Source organism: Orcinus orca, chromosome 12 (assembly GCF_937001465.1).
Source record: "Orcinus orca chromosome 12, mOrcOrc1.1, whole genome shotgun sequence".
NCBI lineage: Eukaryota > Metazoa > Chordata > Mammalia > Artiodactyla > Delphinidae > Orcinus > Orcinus orca.
This window is the reverse complement of record NC_064570.1, coordinates 34,370,730-34,385,220: the sequence shown is the minus strand read 5'-3', so window position 1 is coordinate 34,385,220 and position 14,491 is coordinate 34,370,730. Positions and strand designations below refer to the sequence as shown.

Below are 14,491 nucleotides of genomic sequence, written 5' to 3'. Positions count from 1 at the left end.
TTTTGCCCTATGTAAGTACTTTTGTTCACATAAAAAATACGTTCAGAAAATTATACAAATCATAGGTTACAGTTCAATGAATTTTCACAAGGTAAATACATTCAAGTAAATAGCACTCAGATCAAGAAACTGAACATGACTCCAAATAAAAATAACAACTATCTTGACTTCTAATAACCAACATTAGCTTGCCTGCTACTGAACTTTATATAAATTGAAAAATATAGTAAATATTCTTTTGTGTCTGGTTTCAACTACGTTTGTGACACCCATTACTATTATTATGTGTAATTAGATTCTAAATAGTCCATTCTTTTCATTGTTGTATTTTATTATATGAATATATCACAATTCATCTATTCTAATGTAAATAGTCATCTGGGTTGTTTCTGGGTTTTGGCATTACAAGTAGAGCTGCTGTGAACATTTTAGTATCTGTCTTTTGGGTCAACAAGTATGCATGTCTGCTGGCTATATCTAGAAATGGAATTAGTGGGTCAGGCAGCAGCTGGCTAAAACTGCTTGTTAAACACTGAAGAATTTTGCAAGTTGCTTTTTAAACCATAGGTAGCTTGAAATTAACCATGGTGAGAGTATTAGCAAACTCTGCATATCAATCTCTCCCCGCCCCCCCCCACAGCCATTTTCCGGGTACACCACTGGTCATAATGATCACATCTGTTCATTTATTTCACTTTAAAAGATACTGCCTAAGAGTTTTCACATCCACAGCTAGTGAACTTTCCAGTTGTTCCACAACCTTGTTATCACTTGCCAATGTCTTTTTTTTCCTTTCTTTCCATTTTAGGCATTCTAGAGAGTGGTATATCATTGTGGTATCACTTTGCATTTCTATGATGTCTCATGAAGTCAAGCTCCATTTTCATATGCTTGTTATTTGCATATCATCTTTTATAAAGTGCCTCTTCAAGTTTTCTTGCTCATTTTTTTGCCTTTTTAGTACTAATCTGTTGGAATTCTTTTATTCATTTGCCTACAGTTTTTATTAAAACTCGTAAGACAACAAATTCTACATTTCCATCTCTAGTTGAGACCTTATGCCCAAGTCCTCCTAAATCAAACAAAAATCTACTTCCTTACTCCTCACCTCTAGATGTGCCACAGGTTTCTCAAAATCACTGTTTAAACCTAACTCACACTTTTAAAACCTGTAACTACTTTATTCCTTCCCTTAACTATCCACAGTATCCTCAACCCAGAAAGCCACAGCGGAAAACCCAATCGCCTTCCCCACCTTCATTTCTCATATGCAACCTTTTGTATTTTTCTCATCCTTTACTTCTTCTATGACTAACATAGTTCAAACCTATGTACCTGGATGAATACAGTGGTCACCAATCAGTTGTATACTACACCTTAAAATCAGAGCTATCTTTCTACTGTATGCCCCCAGAAGTACAAATCTTCATATACATTTTCAAAGAAATTGAAAAGATTTAAAATTAGTCCTTCTCAGGACTTGAGCATGAACCTAAAAAATGAACCTGAAGGGGAAATAAAGTGATTAAGGTGGGAAAATTTAGGTCTATGGGAAATGAAAGGGATGGGGGGGGGAAATACAATGTTTTTACTAATTAAAAAGTATGAAAGAGTTATGAAAAAACACAAGGATTTTGGAGGCTTCCTAAATTATCAACTAAATATAAGCATCAAGTTCTCTCAAGATTCTCTTAGCTAGTAGAGGAAATCTACACTAAAAATTTCAGGAGTTATTGAGAAATTACAAGCAATGAGGCTAGAAATAAATTAGCAAAACTTATATTCTCAGGACAAGATATATATGTATATTTACATGTATGCTCACGACTCCAGCAATGTGCAAAAAAGCCCTCTCATCCCCAACCACTGTTCTTTCTTTTTCATCTCCCCTTTCACTATCCCTAGATTCAAGTTCAGTGATCAAAGTCTGTGGGAAAAATAAGGTCAAAATATATCATTCAAAATGAACTTGGAAGCCTTCCTTGCTTTTTAAAAGACAAATTGCAAAAAACATACATAATAACTAGATTAGCAATTAAGATAAATCTTTTACAACAGGACAGTATTCTTTCTTGGATTATTTAAAGTAAATAGCTTCATTCTAAGAATAAAAAATGGTTGAATAGTTTCTTTGCATAAAAGCCATTAAGTAAATTACACCATGTGTATATAGGTTTTTATAGCCAAGAAGTTCAAAGGACTGGGATCCTAGTATATAAACATACATGCATATGATAAGAGCATTTGGTAAGATATAATTGGTAACAATTCAATTGGTATTTATTGAGCTCCTATTTAGTGATCTCCCCTTTGCTAACTAGCTATTTCAGAGAGAAAAAAAAGTATTTTTAGTTTTATCAAAGAAACAAAATACATACACACTCAGCAATAATATTCAACTCTCTAGTTGAAAATAGAACAAAATCCCTCCTTTTATTAAGCTCTATTAGAGACCTGCATCAAATTTAAAATATAGCCATAACTTCATAAAAGGATTTTTTTCTCTTCACCAATAAACTTTTATCACGAAGTCTAAGAATTTTCTATAGGCAGAAATGGATCCAAAGACATTAAATCAGTGCATGGGATTATACTTTATTTCCCTTCATTCTTTCCAAGTTTTAACATTCTAAGCAGAAGTAGAACAAAAATCAAGCAACATTCTAGTTCTGCTGGGGAGTAACCAAAGAAAGAAGTAAACTCAGATCAGCTCTTTTTTTGCAGTGTCTTGTGGCCAAAATATTGGCAGAGGGCTCTACTTTCAAAATACTCTCATCTTACATATTTCCAGAGTATCAGTTCTTCACCTGATTACATTAGCACTAATCTATTAGAATGAAAATTATATAGTCCCACTACCCTCCCAAAACAAATCTAGAAAACAGACAAACAGAAAATAGGGCCCACATTTCCATTTTACAAGTAATGGAAGCTTACCTTTATGTGAAGCTTTCCTCTAGAGAGTGACCTGCTTACTGTCAAATTCTGAAACAACAGGAAAGCTCTTGAAGTTCTCACTCTGCTTTTTCTCCAAATAAATACATGTAATTTTTTAAAACAAATTATCAATTTATAAAAACCTTTAAAACTTGAGACACTATTTTAGGTAACTAAATAGCCGCCTAGAATCACAAGTCTTTTGAATAGACAAGAACATACTTTACATAAAGGCTATCGGATGAAATCAAAACATTTATGAGGTTATATGAAACTGTGCGACACTACTATTCATGTATTACTTCTATAAAAGATTGCTTTCATTTACTTACTTTGAAATCAGGTTGTATTACAGTTAGCCAGAATGAAAATAAATGTAGACATGAAGAATGAAGAAAGCTAACCTAACATACTTTTGAAAAAGTAAGGTTTCAGAATGAATGTGTTGTAGTTCTTAACCTAAGTAATGGATACACAGGTATTTCTTTTTGTTGTTGCCTTTCTTTAAACTCTTCTTATGCTCTTTTCACTATATGCATGTATGCTACATTTCTCACTAAACATTTTTTTAACTGAAGGATATCATTCCAAATTTAGAGGGGATGGTCTCTACCTTTGCTAGTAATCTCTCCCAACCTTCTAAACTGCCAATTTCAAGACTAGTTTTCTAAGTACTGTTTTTTGCATAGAAGATATTTAATAAAGAACACAAATATTGCCATTGGTGGCCACATAGGTGTCTGAAGGTTCTGGCAGGTCTGACAACTGAGCAAGTGTCCTTATTAAAGGTAATGATATTTCTTAAAAATTGATGTACAACCAGAAACCAGATAAGAAAGAATTAGAGATGAAGCTCCTGCCTCCAGTAAATTCAAAAACTCTTATGGGCAGGGATCACATCTTATTCATGGCTTTAGCATACAGAGCTTTACATTTAATATTTGCGGTACTAAATGATACCTAACGTGGTTATTACCATACAGGGATTACTGTACCTAACCATCATTTCCCAAACTAAATAAAAGATCTCTATTTGCCATATAGAAAAAGTTTATTTCATTGTTGGAATTCTAGGAAATTCAAGTCCAGGATATGTAGCTACAAGTGCTCAAGGGTATTACAGTCAGCCAGAGAAGGAGATCTCCTTTTCACTGGCCCCTGGTCAGTTTGATCCAGGACCACCACTCCACGGTCAGTCCTAGCTTAGGAGCCCCTGCTCCTTTTCACAAAACAGACAAGAGCTTTGGGTCTGATATTTTTTTTCTTTTCATGTTTACAAATTGGGTTTGCATACAACACAATCTCTACTGGATCATTAATGAAAATACTAACACTTTTCAAGAAATGATGGTAAGTAATAGATAACAAAACATCGCTCTACCTATTTATAATGTCTGTAGTTGGTAATACATATTTTACAAGGGTCTGGTTAGTAGTATTCTTCATACTTTAACTATATAACCAGATTTCCCTCACAAGGGTTAGGACTAGCCTGTTACATTCTCTAACTTTCTAGGAATGAAAGGCAATTTACCCAGTGAGTACTGAGGTTAAGACCATGTCACAACTAAGACCCGGTGCAACCAAAATAAATAAAAATTAATTAATTTTAAAAAAGACCTAGTAACTACTCGTGGCAAATTTAAATGGGGAACCCATGACTTGACCTATTTTGCCCTACCTTCCCCACTCCTCCTTCAAAGGAAGATGCTATCGGTTTTGAGCCAACGACATTCAAAGTACCACAGCCTTCTGTAGAAGGCAACAGAGTGAAACTGTTTCCATTGGCACTGCTGCCACTTTGGATTTCTTTGTTCTCATCTCCCTCCTTTCCTCCTTTTCCTCTCTACTGGGTTCTCTCTCTCCTCTCCTCTCTTTCTTTTTCAGCTGTGTGGTACATGGAAGCAGGGGCTGCCTTTATCTTCGTAAGGCATCTGAAGAAGGTTAAAGGCAGTAGGGCTCAGGGTTCCTTAGGCCTGCTTCTAGTCTAAGAAAAATAAGCTCTCAAGGTCACCTGCCAGATCAGTTCACAAAACTGAGAGGTCTACATAGAGGGTCAGAGCAAAACACAATATGACCAAGCTTGCTTTTGCCTAGAATATGCTCTATGCATGTTTTGCCCCTGGGGATAAGTCATATATAGAAAAGACCACTCAATGGAAAATTCAGTTGGGGCAGAGGTCTCTTCCACATTGACCATGACTTCAGTATAAAAGAATTGTGCCAAAGAAACTTGATGAGAACTTAAATGGCTATTTAAAGAAATAAATAAATTTCCCTGTTTTCCACAGTATTCTGTTTAGGGAAAAGAATAAGGAGTTAAACTAGAAAATAAGAAGGGGTAAGGCTTATAAAATCATTAGCATTTTTAAGTATTATGAAGGGATAATAGATTCAATAAACGTTATCTTCTTTCATTGTAAGGAGTCTGTCTGTTCTGTCTTCACACACTTCCCCACCTCCAATAACCAAAACAAGGGCAATTAGTATAGACATCATCAGATCTGTATCTCCTCATACTTAAATCATTACAAATTTAAATATTCATGTTACTAACATTTTTGCCTCATTGGACAACTCTGATATGCTGATTTTTCCATGGAAACCTTATAATAAAAACCTCATTATCCTTTTTCTCTATTGATTCCATATTTTTTTTCTTTTCCCCCCTCACTCTTGTCCCCCTTGCACTAACTCTCCTTTCTTTTCTCTTCTCCCCTCATATCCCCTTGTCTGTGCCACACACTAGTACCAGAGAAACTCAAGGGCGCTGCTTAAGCCTATTAGATTTGCTGGTCTCAAGTTTAGGGATCCAATTCTTGACATTTGAAATAGCCTATTATGGATACTTTCATCCCAATTCTAAACTCAGAGATTAAATTAGACAATAGTTCAGTACTTAGAAGATGACAAGGTGTAAACCACTATTAAACTACCATATTATCTGAAAGTATAAGTGAACAAACAAGGGCTGAGATTCTGGTCTTTTATAAGCATGTAGTTAAGCAATCGGCATTTTGGATTTGTCCTAGGATCAGAGGCAACGAAAAGGTTCGGAGGCATTTTTGCTTTTATAAATTTTCTTCAGGACGTGCTTTGCTGTCCTACCACAAGCAGATTCAGCCCAGCTGAACAAGCTCACAACCATACCATGGGAAAAGGAAAAGAGAAGAGAGCCCTGTGTACATCTGAGATCAAAGGTTTCACTTTCTCCACTTTTGTTTTAAAGTTCTTCAAAGGTGATCAACTAGCTCCCTTCCCTGCACAGGATCTAAGCTAGCTGTTCTCTTAGAAGGCATAACCTGTTTTACCATGTGTTGAAACTGCTAAATCTAGACAATAAACACAAACGCATACTTAGTAAGAAAACAATTAGCTTAACGCAGGGAGTAAACAAAAAATCAAAACTATTCTACTTTAGACTGTCAGTATATGACCTGTTTCTCGTATTTTAGTTTGGTTTTAGGCTGTCATTTATTATCCTACCTTTCAAGTTTAATTACGTGCCACACATACCCTTCTTCCTCTCAGCCAACATGAACTTCTTTCAGTTTTTCAAATCCTTCAGGTGTTCTCTTCATTCCAAGCCTCTGAATATGTGCTTCCCCCACCCATCAAACTTTTTTCTTCCTCAGACTCCCAGTCATCTCCTTTAATACTCTAAACTATACAAAATACTTTTACTCTCTGTTCTCACAATATTTATATCCTTTATTAACCCTCACTCACGCTTTCCTGTAATTACTTCTTTAACCAAATCTTCCCACTAGATTTAGCTGTAAGAGGGCATTTGCAGTGCCTAGTACAGTACTTGACAAATAATATTCACCAGTAATAATTTGGCACACAATGCTTGAGAATCCATAATGCCATACAAGGCTTAAGAAGCTGTCCACAAACCAACTCTACCTACCCTGTTTATTATTCCCACCATTCACCCTGTTTCGGTTCCATTCTTCCCTGCAAGCTGGTCTCTCCTCTTGGAATGTTGATCACTGCCTGTGCCCCAACTAACTGAGATCTGCTCATCTTTCAGATCAGACCAATAAAATATCAAGAAAAGATCCTCTGTTTTATTACCATGCTCCTCCCTCCCCCAGCAGATTTCGCAGTTATATGTGTGTGTAGCATTAAAAGGATTAATGAGGCTCAAAAGAATTCTAGAATGAAAGAACATTTACCAAAAATGAGTTAGTCATTATTGCTGTTGTCGAAAAGTTGGCTGCATGAAATGAAGGATGCAAATTTTACTTAAGCAAGATAATTTAATACAGGTAGTGAGAAGGACAATTACAGAGTTCCCAGGGAACATTACCTACTGTTGAAATCAATTTCTAGGCCCAAAATAGAGCTGTTCCTGCCATGGGTCCCACATCAGCAAACCAAAACTTAGACAACCTCCATTAGATAACTTTCTGTATAAAGGCTTTATCCCTCCTGTGAGCACTCACTCACTTAGCATTTGGCCCAACTCGTTTGGAATCAGGCTGTTCCTATTGGAACTGTGCTGATATTTGACCTGCAGACTGTTTAGGAATTTTCTTTTGCTCTAGGAAAAAAACCTGAGAAATGGGATCCCAGTAATCTACATGTTGGAGTTCGCCCCCTGCCCTTTCAGGGACTCTGGACAGTACTACATTTAAAAATTGCAGTCCTACCTCATGCACGTTTCAAACGAAGAAAGAAAGACATGTCCTCTGAGGTCTCTCTCTCCCCTCCTCCAATTTTCTTTGTCTCAGGCCCTGCCTCCAGTGCCGGCTTCCTCCTTCCCTTCTCCAAGATGGGTACTAACACGGTTCAGATAGTGGGAGTCTCTGCAATAGGCCTTTTTTTAGGCCTTTTGAGAGATACCCACTCTTCCCTCCTTAACTTCCTCTGCCCCCTATTCATTTATTAGGCCAAGACTTCTTAGATAAGTATCATGCTGGGATTTCTTTCTCCCCAAAAAGGAAATAATAATTCTAGAATTTGACAGTAGATAAATAAGCCTTCAAAGCAATAAACTCATTCCTTGTAATACCCCTAGTTTACCTGTGAGAAAACCCGAGGCCAGGGATGGAGCTTTGTCCAGAACCTCTGAACAATAAATAACACCGTTATCCCTCAGTACCCTATTGTTCCTAATCCCTACAAGCTACTGATATCCATTCCTACTGAGATCAAATTTTTCGATAAACTCTTCTATTCTCTACTTTGTTATACTATGTAGATAATCTGTTTCTCTGCCCCCCTTCTCAAATTTCTTCACAGAAAAACAGCATCCACCTGTTAAAATGTTTGACCTTAAGGGGATGTAATGTCTCCAAAGAAAAACTGCAGTTTGCTCAAACCCAGGTTCAATATTTAGGACACCTGATCTCGAGGACAGTGGAATGCATTCTTTAATAGGTATGCAGAAATTTCTAAAAAGACAAGAGGACTCCAAAAAGACAGCTCTAAGAGGATCCTTACAGTATGCAATTAAACAGGTTAACTTAGTCCATCTGCCAGAGATACAGTTTGGATCCAAATATTCTCTTTGAGTTTTGTACCAGGCTATAAGATCTCTGTGTCTGTCTGTATGTTATGTGCGTCCATATATGTGTTATAGATATGTGTTCTTTTTATACCTCCAGATGGTACTGCCAAAATTAATTTATAAAAACAGTTCTATTTAACTGGCCTAAAAAAATTAAGTACTTATATAAATTAAATTATCAGAAATATAAGAGAAACTCAAACAGATGCTTTTGTGGTTCATGTGATCAGGGAAAATATCGGGCATTAAAGCTAGTTTAAATTTGTTAGTCTAATTGAAACAGGCATGGCTTTAGAGTTATCAGCATTAAATATAATACTTTTATTCTACTTGGTTTTACTAGTCAAATAAGTTCATGTTATCTCTGTTGCAAGTTAGAAAAAAAATTTGCTTGAGTTGATGGCTGACTTTGTCTAATGTCTCATGAAGTTTTTGTGAGTAATTTAAACATAAATGCTGGGAACAAATAATTCAGATAGATGAAAATGGGGTAAGAGTGTTTAGGTGCAACAATTATGTTTTATGATATGTGTCCTTAAAAAAAATAGCATACTCAAATCTTTATTGAATGTCTGGATCATTCTCCAAACATGATAAATTACTAAAACATTAATTACCGAACACAGATCTATTGCTTTTGGCTTTCTATTTTAGAGAAACCAAAGATAAATTTTTGTCTTTCAGTAACCGTCTTGTGTCACACTGAAAGACTGTACTATTTAAAATGGCATATACCTTTGGAAACTAGAAAATACATTTATAAATTTGCTACTCTAAAATTGCTTACTTCTTAGTTTTCACTAGAAATCAAAGTTTCTAAGGGTTATATATTCTGATTAATAAATATCATTAAAGCTACTAGAAATGATAAGGAAAACATCGCTGTATGCAAAGGAAGTAGTTTTGTCCTGAAGTAAAATAGTTGCCAGAATAAAAAGGAAAGGATAAGACAAAATCTGAATGTAAATAGAAAACTGTAGAAGGGTTTGTGAAACAAGAATCTTTTGAAAGAAATTTTATATGCAATAAAGTAGGATAAGATTAAATATACTTGCTATAAGGGTTTTAAAAGTAAGCTTTAATATCAATAGTGTACTTATGTAAAACTGGAACTTAATTTTCTTTCAGCTGCTAAAAGGACATAGTTTGCTCGGGCTATTGGTCTGCTCCTGATAAGAGATTGTGAAAGGTTTTTCCTTACCTTTTTGTGTTTTATCAAAATTATTTCCTGTGCTTTTCTAAAAAGCTGTCTTTTTTATAAAGAAGAGCTAAGGGTTTGGTTTGTTTTTTTTTTTTGTTTTGCAGCTATGTAACCTTCTCTACTTGTCTTTTGAAATCTTTGTCATTTTGATTAAATAGATACTTGGTGTTTTGTAATCTTCAGTTATCTTATTTGGTCAAATGTCCAAAACCTTTTGATATCTTTGAAACACTTCCCCAAAATCAAACTCTAAATTAAGTCGTTTTGACCTGAAAATAACTTTGGGAATCTCCAGACGGCCCCTGGGACTTCTCAGAGGACTTGTTCTCTCTTCTTATAAAAAGGGAGATGTTAATCAGGTTTATCTGATATGTCAGATTATATGGGAAGCTTTGTCAAATAAATGATGATAAACTTTCTTAGGTTATGTTGTATACGTGAATGTTATTAAATGTTCTAGAGATTGTATGAAAATTCCTATGATTCTGATGTGTCCTGGCATAATGTTATCAGCCATGATTTTAAAGATGTAGTCATAGAAATAACCAAATTGACTTGTCAATTACATCATTATGAACCTTCATCAGATCTTTAATCATTACTATTTTTAAGTCTTTTGTCAGTTATAGACAGTTGTTGTTTTACTCTGGTGCTTTTGCAAATATCATTTCTAGTACCTTTCATTGCAGAAAAGATCCTGACAAATACTCTAGAAGGCAGGTGTTAGATAACTGTAAGATATTACACAGAACTAGATTTAAAGGACCTTTTTCTTCCTCTCCTTTAAGAAAATGTATCTTTGGGCTTCCCTGGTGGCGCAGTGGTTGAGAGTCCGCCTGCGGATGCAGGGGACACGGGTTCGTGCCCCGGTCTGGGAAGATCCCACGTGCCGCGGAGCGGCTGGGCCTGTGAGCCATGGCCACTGAGCCTGCGCATACGGAGCCTGTGCTCCGCAACGGGAGAGGCCACAGCAGTGAGAGGCCCGTGTACCACATAAAAAAAAAAAAAAGAAAACGTATCTTTGTAACAAAGGTTAAAATATTTTTTTTTTCTCCCGTCCTGATCCCTCCAGAATTCAAAAACTTAAGTATGTTTTTCATGACAATATGTGTACTTGCATAAATTCAATGAGAATCTGTTCTCCTCATAACAAGACACAACTGGAAATATTGGCTATATTACCAAGGCTTTGGCTGGATTATCATATTCAAGAAAGACGTACATAGACAGATATGACCAGACAGCTTTAAGGAACTTCTCAAAAATAATAAATAAATCAGCCTGGTACCTTGCTTACAAGATTCCAGCAAAACAATTTTGAAAAAGAGCTTATATGGTCAATCACCATTCTTGCTGCATTTATGTAAATAATCAAACCAAGTTTAATACCAACAAATTAGTTTTACTATGATTATCTTTGATAAAAGTGAGGACAATCATAGAGAGAAAAATCATGTTTGCACTTACGTAGCTATCAATTATCTCCAAGGTTTTGTCATATACCTGCACACTGGACTGGATCCTAAATTCTTCTAGTCTCCAATAATGTCTGGCTACTCCTCTCCAGACTAATGTTTTCAATTTTCTTCCACTCTTCTGATTGGAAATCAGTAAGAACAAAGACTGCCTTGAATCCTCTTGGAAGGGACTATACCAGGTCCTCCTCACTACCTAGAAGGCAGCCAAACTTCAGGGACTCGAACCTTGAGTACACATCTCACAGCTAGAGAAGACCGCACCTGACATGTGGTCCTACACAAACACTGGAAACCTCCAAATCGAAATGACTAGGAAGAGAAGCAGCTGACAACGGAGGCATACAGCTTTCCAAAGATGACCTGACCAGGCCTGTATACCCTTTTTCTCACTGTTGCTTTTTTTTTACTCTCTCTCTCTTTCACAGAAAGACAATGCCCTTGTTTGTATTTCCCAAATCCTCTTCTTTTGATTATGGCCTTTCAGAAACTACCTCATCATGACCCCATAACAAATTAGTCTTTTCACCTGCATTTTGGGTTTTTTTTTTAAGAGTTAGAAGGTTCAGAATTCACTGAAGTCTTTCTTTCATCTGGACTATTAACTGTTTCAGGATTCTTACCTAGATTCACAGTCTTTGAATTTGCAACCTTACAGGCTGTCTTACTGGATAACACACTTGGTTCTAAACAGCTCTTTTGGGATAACAATACTATTTTAATACGGCTTTGAAGTTCTGCTGTTTTTGCAAAGAGCTCATAAGCTATTGCTCCATACTTATTCCTGCCCTGTCTTCCCAACATGCTCAGTTAATTCTTTCAGTTTGTGCTGTTGCTGTATTCACTGTTCTATTTTCTCTTCAATACAAAACAGAAGCCTCCCATTGATCCATTTTACTAAGCCTTCATGGCCACCTTGAGTGGGAACTTCCAGGAGGCATACATGACTCCATGTCTGCCTCTGTAGGAAGGGCCTTTTTTCCCTCAGGTCCGAGTAAGTGCCAAAGAAAACATGATTAGAGCAGCAGAAACTCAACTGCATGGAAGAATTGAGGAGAAGGAGCACTGGTTGCAACAAGTCTCACCTGACCCTCCATGATTTGTTCAGCTGGCTACCCGCAGGCCTAAGGTCCTAGTTTAGACCATCATAAAATTTGGAGTTATGTTACTTTTTTTTTTTTTTTGGCGGTACGCAGGCCTCTCTCTCACTGCTGTGGCCTCTCCCGTTGCGGAGTACAGGCTCCGGACGCGCAGGCTCAACGGCCATGGCTCACGGGCCCAGCCGCTCCGCGGCATGTGGGATCTTCCCGGACCGGGGCACGAACCCACGTCCCCTGCATCGGCAGGCGGACTCTCAACCACTGCGCCACCAGGGACTGGAGTTATGTTACTTTTAATTCCGGTTTGTATAACTATTTTAAGTTCTGTATTTTGTTTCCTGTAACACCTTTGTAAAACTGATGTGTCCAACAGGTAATGCTGGCTCAACATTTCAAAATGATCAGAATGGTCTGCAATGCTTATGACCTTAAGAAGACACAGACTTTAGATGGTAAGTGCCTGAGATTTCTCCCTCCTACTCCTCCTTGTTACTTGAACATGACCTCAGTCGTTTCCAATCTGTGCACTTTCCCTTTAAGGTGGGACACAACACCCAGGAAAAGTCCTGGCACCAAGGGACAAAGGCCACTGAAAATGGAAAACCTGACTCTTGATCAGCGATGCTTTCAGAGAAAAGCAGAAAATGTCAAACTGAATAGAGGAAACCTCATTTAAAATAGCTGGGAGTCCAGAAGGGGGAACCCTCATACATACCACAAGAAGCATCAACTACTCCCGTTAATTACATACTCCAACAGCAAAGCATCATTCACAGACCTACTAGGAGGGAAGATTTCCTGTTCACCCAGCAAATTTGCCTAGGAGGAACCATCACCACCTGAACTCTCACTTTCTACCAGGGGACTTTCTTCAGAACAACCCCTCCCAACTTCCTCCTTTTTCTCTGTAACAGAATGGGCCTCTCCTTTGTTTGCTGAACTTAGCTATGGCTTTTCCTATAGTTCGCTTGTCTCGAATTGCAATTCCTCTGCTATTCCCAAATAAGCCCATTTTGCTGGTAAAATAAACGGCTGTTTTATTTTTACCTTAAAAGCTTCATGCCTTGCACCTTATTTTGCATGTCTCCAAAAGGAGACTGCCCACTTCATGTCAATGTGAACTTAAACTGTATCACCTAAACTATTTTCTTTAGTCGTTTTTTTTTTAACACTGCTGAGAAGAGGGCCTGGAAAGTATTCAGCATTTAAATTAGTGCACTGAAATCAGGTCTCCCTATTCTTTTGAAAACGTTTATGTCAGCTGTTTCTCCACTCTCCCAGGAAAGTTCGACTCGTCTTTTCCTATCACCCTCCGCTCACCTGGCAAAGGCCTCTGCGTCGCTGTGCGCTGCGTCCCCACGCCCAGCAGAGGGCAGCGGGCCTGCGGGGCGGCTTCACACGGACCGCGCCGCCGAACCCCCGCGGCTCGCCGTCTGGAATCCCTGTGGAGAAACACTAAAGTCCGTTACGCAGAGACAGCTAGAGTCCTCGCCTAGACGGTACTTACTTAAAGTGAAGCTCCTACGGCCACAAGGTCCCGCAGCTCCCAGAAGCGCCGACTTCCTCTTCCGCCCCGCCGCGCCCCCATTCCGCTCCGCCCAGATCCTCTTCCGTTTCCCCGCCCCCGACCTGCAGCGCCCGCTGCCCTCTGATCTTCCGCGGCCGGTTACCTATATTACGCGTCGGCTCTTTCTCCCGGCGATCCTGTGCCGCTCCAGGGCAGGCACCCCAGACCCAGAAGACCCCGTTGTTGGCCGGGTGCTCGTGTCGTGAGTGAGCCCTGAAAGCGGGCTCCTATCTGCTGAGCTTCGCGACGCAGGGCAGGGGCTGGTGCCCGGAAGCCCCGAAGTCCTGCGCTGTTTCAGGCTCCTGTGTAAACGTGGAAAGAGTGAAGGAGAAGGACCAATTTAGGAGAACTTCGAAACGGGAGGGGAGAGGAAGTTATCTAGGCTGTGCCTTCTTATACATGTCATCTGTGTTATTGAGTGGAGAGAAGGCATTTTTGTGTTTTTTGTTTTTGCCAGAAAGCATATGCACCGCGTGTAATAGCGTCATTGTAACGCTCAACAAGCTTAAAATTATTTGTCAATCCGAAGTGCTTTGGAAGGTAGCTGAAAAGGTGCTCAGGAGTTTGGAGGAAGGGGAACAAGTTTGGCAGCTAGTGAAGATTCATGGAAGGTAGCACAGAAGATGACAGTTATGCATTTAAGTACAGTGACTAATACGCTGGTAGACCAGTATTTCTTTTCTCTAATCGCAC

At 38.3% G+C, this 14,491-nt stretch overlaps 1 protein-coding gene and 1 long non-coding RNA gene across 7 annotated transcripts in view; one reads left to right on the top strand and one right to left on the bottom strand.

Annotated features, from left to right (window-relative positions):
* Nucleotides 1-13,844, bottom strand: part of ECHDC1 (ethylmalonyl-CoA decarboxylase 1) — a 44,393-nt gene extending 30,549 nt beyond the window's left edge. Inside the window, exons 1-3 of one of the 6 annotated variants that reach the window (XM_049695655.1) lie at nucleotides 13,739-13,806; nucleotides 13,552-13,673; nucleotides 2,938-2,985 (exon numbers count right to left, since the gene is read on the bottom strand). The gene's annotated coding sequence lies outside the window, so the exon portion shown is untranslated. Of the gene's footprint in view, nucleotides 1-2,937; nucleotides 2,986-13,551 lie in introns of all 6 variants that reach the window. The other 5 variants (XM_033407630.2, XM_033407646.2, XM_033407643.2 and 2 more) reach the window with 5 other exon arrangements.
* On the top strand, nucleotides 8,242-13,261 carry LOC117196993 (uncharacterized). The gene is made up of 3 exons (XR_004477455.2): nucleotides 8,242-8,325; nucleotides 12,605-12,683; nucleotides 12,772-13,261. It is a non-coding gene; the product is annotated as an uncharacterized LOC117196993 (long non-coding RNA).
* Nucleotides 13,845-14,491: the final 647 nt, after the last annotated feature.